The sequence below is a fragment of the Salvelinus fontinalis genome, chromosome 39, assembly GCF_029448725.1.
Source record: "Salvelinus fontinalis isolate EN_2023a chromosome 39, ASM2944872v1, whole genome shotgun sequence".
Taxonomy (NCBI): Eukaryota; Metazoa; Chordata; class Actinopteri; order Salmoniformes; family Salmonidae; genus Salvelinus; species Salvelinus fontinalis.
This window is the reverse complement of record NC_074703.1, coordinates 18,980,748-18,986,077: the sequence shown is the minus strand read 5'-3', so window position 1 is coordinate 18,986,077 and position 5,330 is coordinate 18,980,748. Positions and strand designations below refer to the sequence as shown.

The 5,330-nt window shown below is 43.4% G+C and overlaps 1 protein-coding gene across 2 annotated transcripts in view; it reads right to left on the bottom strand.

The window, feature by feature from the left end:
- Nucleotides 1–4,727, bottom strand: part of LOC129838609 (D(4) dopamine receptor-like) — a 30,517-nt gene extending 25,790 nt beyond the window's left edge. The window contains exon 1 of one of the 2 annotated variants that reach the window (XM_055905695.1): nucleotides 4,290–4,727. The gene's annotated coding sequence lies outside the window, so the exon portion shown is untranslated. The remainder of the gene's footprint in view (nucleotides 1–4,289) is intronic. The other variant, XM_055905697.1, reaches the window with a different exon arrangement.
- Between the last annotated feature and the right edge of the window lie 603 nt (nucleotides 4,728–5,330).

Genomic DNA, 5,330 nt, shown 5'->3' with positions numbered 1-5,330 from the left:
GAGATGGCATTTTAAGAGGTGTTGATAGTCAAAGTGGTAATTTCTTCAACCCATTTACACGATTGAAATGACTGGTCCTGGGAGCCCTGCCTGCATGGGTGTGTGAGCTTACGGCGCCTAACACGTCACATACTGGCTGCATCTCGTCTTGTCTCAGTCCGTCATCCTCAACACTTGAACTGTCAATTAGCCAGGCTGGACCACAGGCAAGGCAACAGCTAACATGGAGACGACATAATGTGTATTGGGAGAGGAGGATAGCATGGGTGTTTGTATAGACTGCTGGGGCGAGATGTTATTCCACACGCTAAGTTTAGTCTTGAGTAAAGAAGAAGAACACGTTTGTGGCATAATCGTTTTATGTTGCAGGTGTGTGTATGTGCAATGTGTTAGCTTCCTGTCACATCTATTAGCTCATGTGCGGTTGGAATGGAGTGTCTATGACGTGTTTTCCTATGTGTGTGTGCATCTGCATACCAATACAGTACCCCCAGGAGCATTGACCTGTATTTGCCCTCTATCTCTCTCTCTTGTCTGTCTGTCTCTCTTACTCTCTATCCTAATCACCGGTTGTAGTTTTTCTTCCCCTCTCTCTCTCTCTCTCCCGACCCTTCCTGTATCAATAATTTCCTTTCATCCTAACTCTCTTTTATCTCACCCACTCTCTCTGTGGTCTCTCTCTTAACCCTTTTTCTTTCACTCTCTTCCCTTTTCTCTTCTCTCCCACTCTCTCTCTCTCTCTCTCTTTCTTTCTGTATTTCTCGTGAGCAGGGCTCCGGTAGGGATTTCTCTGCTTTCATCCATAGCTTCTGCTCCTGCTGTGCTCTGTCGGCTGTGGCTGCCTGAGTGGCCATTTGTCCAACACCACTCTCCACAGTCGTCACCACCACTAGTGCTGCTGCTGCCATTTATCAAACACATCACCCTAGCCGTGCCAAACAACCCGCTAAAATCCCAAAATGTACATCATCAGCCTACTACGGCGTGATGTCTGCCGGTCAGTATTAGGCTGTCTTTTAATACTGCTGTAGCGGCAACAACTGGACACTTGTGTCTCTCCAGTCTCCGCACACACACGACGAGCCGGTCGGTATCCTAGAAACGTCCTTTGTCATAATGGATGATGCTGATCCGGGGCCTCGGATTTAATTTACTTGGCTAATGAGCTGCCTGTCGTTTTGCATGAGGAGAGGAACCATTTGCATCATCACGGGTATGCGAGAGATTTATTGAGAGGTGATTTCCCCTATGATATAGAAATGTCATGTCTCTGTCCATGCCAAGTGATGCGAACACACAGAGGTTGTAAAAATGTCTGCGACAGGTGGTAAACGCTCAAATAAAACCTAATAGCATAATGTGCTGCATGTCTCAGCCAGTCAGTCTGAATACAGGGCATGGTCTGTTTCAGTGGAGGCTGGTGAGGGGAGGACAGCTCATAGTTAATGGCCGGAATGGAATGAATGGAATGGTATCAAGCACATTGCATAGAAACAATGTGTTTGATAGGTGTTTAGTACTATTCCGTTCATTTAATTCCAACCTTTACAATGAGTCACCGAACCAGCCACCACTGGTCACTGTTCACTGCTAGCCTACTGATCTGACAGGTCTTCTTGGAGAAAGGTATAAGTCCTATATATGAGTCCTACATATATATATATATATATATATATATATATATATGTGTATATATATATTTATGTATGGGTGTATGTTTATCTATCAACAGCCGTGAATGGAAGATGACGTTTGTCAGGGGTATCTGACAGGGGAAAGCAATACGTCATAGACCCTGTAGTATAGAAACGGATATATGGCCATGACTTTGTCTATCAATAAAAAAAAATATGGGATGCTGGGGAATGTATAGAGCGTGGCCTGATTGAATCATGACTTGGAGGCTGCATGCATACCAAGGATGCCAGAAATGGCATGTAGGTTAGCAGTGCACCTCCCACTGATTCTGAAATGATCGTGTTCATCGAAACAATAGCAAATGAGACGTCAGGCGGAGACATTAGGATGCTCGGTGCTCTAGAACCAACCTGTAGCTCACCTGACATATGGATTTATAGAGGGCTTAATCTGAGTTTCTTCAAGTGTGTCCCAAATGGTACCCTATTCCCTATAAAGTGCAGAACTGGTCAAAAGTAGAGCACTATATAGGGAATAGCGTGCCATTTGCGATGCAACCATACTTTCTCTACTCTTCCTTCCATGAAGGTTTAAATTGGACAGGGTCGTGGCAGGTGATGGATGATTAAGATAGCTAGGCGAGCCAACTAAATATCACAGTCGTAGTAAGTACATTTTCCCTCAATAAAATAGTTATTAGCAAAGTGCTAGTAGAAAAGGAAAAGTGCGGTTTTTATTACATTTTTTTTGGAATACAACAGTCAAGATGTTGCTGCTGACCAGTGGTGGAAAAAGTACCCAATTTTCATTTTTGAGTAAAAGTAAAGATACCTTAATAGAAAATGACTCGAGTACAACTGAAAGTCACCCAGTAAAATACTACTTGAGTAAAAGTAAAGATACCTCAATAGAAAATGACTCAAGTAAAAGTGAAAGTCACCCAGTAAAATACTACTTGAGTAAAAGTCTATAAAGTATTTTGTTTTAAATATACTTAAGTATCAAAAGTTCAACTTAAATAGTATAAACACATGGTTGTCAAAGGGAGGGTCTGGGAAATCTTTCCACGCCTGAGACAGTTGTTAAAGAGAGCTGCACTGTGTGGTGCCTTGGGAAGCTAATAGAAGTGAAAGCGTGTCTAAAGAAGAAAGTTGTTTATCTTTTGTTTTCTGCTCATTAAATGTTCTAAAGTCGAGTTAGGTGTAATTGATGTAACCTGGGTAGTCTTTTCCGTTAAAGCATTGCTGTTTTCCAGAGTGTGCTATCCGTCAGTTTCATTGACAGCTCTATATAGTCTACTGACAGTCTGACAGATAAGAAATTAAATCTTACTTTGTGTTTATCAATATCAAAAAAAAATCGCTGAATTAGCCTCTTTTATGTTTTCATTGCCCTTTAACTGTGTTTTTGCGAACCACCTGTCCTGTCCCATGTTATCGCTCCATATCCATTGCACATGTGCTCACCAGTTGTGTCTGACGCAAGGTCTTTATCGTTGTGTTGGAGCCCATCCAGAGCTCATCAAACTGGGCTGGGTGGTGTTGGGTGGTGGCCTGGGTGGTAGGGGGTCCAAATTAAGCCCCCGGGGCTGCTGCGACCAACTGTGCCAACAGCTGCTTACTAGGAAGCGTGGTGGCGTTGGGTTTAGAGAAGATAGAAACCAGGAGCCAGGACTGTATTAACAAGGGGTTATGATGCTGCGTATGCCCTACATGTGGCTGTGCTGTAGTGTGTAGCAGGAGACAGTAGGAGCACGCCATGGGAGCGTGTTTCAGTAGGCTAGAGTCTCTTGGTTTCTTAGAAATGGAAATACTGAGATATAGTTGGGATGCTGGTCTTTTTCACCCCTCACACTAATAGAGAACAACTGTTCTATGAAGTAAATTTCTACGTGGACTAATTCTGTAATTGTCTGGGAAGTACTAAATGAGTAGCTGCTGGTTTTCGATGGCTTTAGGGCTCTGTGGTTATTTCCCTTTGTGCACCATGCCACCCTGGGGGGGAGGGGGGGTCTTATCTCACAGACAGAATCTGACACCACCCCCCCATTCCCCTCGAGGCTCACACTGGTCAGAGGAGGCCAGCAGTGTGCTGTCTTATTGGTCGAAGGCTACACGTATGCACTCTCCACAGAGATGTTTAATGGTGCAAATAAGGGTGCAACATATGTTGATGTCAAACTCAGTGATGAATAGAGATGCTACCCTTAAGATGATTAGATAGAGGACAACAAAGTCGTGCACCCGTTCTCTCTCTCTCTCACTTGATACTAATCATGCCTGATCTGTTTTGATTACGAAAAAAAGTATAATCGTTCTCTTTAATATGACAATCTTTGAAAGAAATATATATTCTGCCCTACCAATAGTGTGCTTTTCCATTTTGAAAACTCAAGTGACTTGTTTATTACTGTTGAACATGTGCATATAACAACAATTTGATGTATTAACATGTAGAATCATATCACCATTTCCCAATAACCTTTTTCACCATTATATGCAGATCTTTTTTATTTAGACTTTTTTTGTCATCACGTTTGTATCAATTACACTGTTTGATTTTGGTATTAGAGGACCCGATTTTCAACAAGAGTAAAACAATCCAAAAACACAGAACAAATAATATAGCACAAAAGGCAAAAAGCTACTCACATCAATATCAAGCCTTTGACCCCATGAAGTCTATCAATCCTGTTATCACCGTCACTCCGAGGTTCCCAGTCCAAACTGTCTCAGTCAGCCCTGATGTTGTCTACTCCCCTGCTTTCCTTCACTCAGCTCCACAAAACTGTCCGTCAACAGCTGTTTTCTCCCTCGCTCCGCCACACACTCGCACTCACTACTCCATCTCCTCCTGCGCTCCAACTGTGCAGAGTTTTACTATTGCTGAGCCGTCTGTCAGAAACTTGTCCTCTGCCTTCACATTTATGATATGACACAACATGACTGAGCCCACATCGTCTCCCTTTTTCAAAGACTCAGCCACAGAGAGTGTGCTGAAACTCACAAACTCTCTCCTCTCACTCTCTAAATGTATCTCTGTCTCGCTCTCTCTCGCTCTCTCTCGCTCTCTCTCTCTCTCTCTCTCTCTCTCTCTCTCTCTCTCTCTCTCTCTCTCTCTCTCTCTCTCTCTCTCTCTCTCTCTCTCTCTCTCTCTCTCTCTCTCCCTCTCTCTGGATGCTGAGGGACCATCACTTGCTTAATTACTCATGATTTGCCTGAGGCCTCTGTGATTGGTTAACAGTTAAAGGCTGCTGTGCACCCCTCCCCGCTCCATTCACTCTCACAAAACAGCTGCTGCCCTATCACTGGGTCTCGCTATGCTCTGACTCCACCCCTCTTTTACTGCCGCTGTACCTGAATCAGTGATTCAGGGCTTCTTGCCAGCTACCAAAAATAGAACTCGTAGAATAGACATGGTTCTACATTCTCTTTGGTTTTCCATGGAACCCACCATAGAAAATGAACTACACGTATATCTCAACGAGTCTCACCAATATGACAGATTAATAGAAGTGGCTTTAAGTGTGAGCACTTTAAGTGGGAGTAACACTTGCCTGTCGGTGATCTGCCCTAAGGAGAGTAGTGAGTCTTGTACTCATCTCAATTGAAATCAGGATTACTCAATAGTGGAGGGCAAATCAGAGAGTTCTTGAAAACATACATACAGCTGTATGCTCATTCATGTGTGTG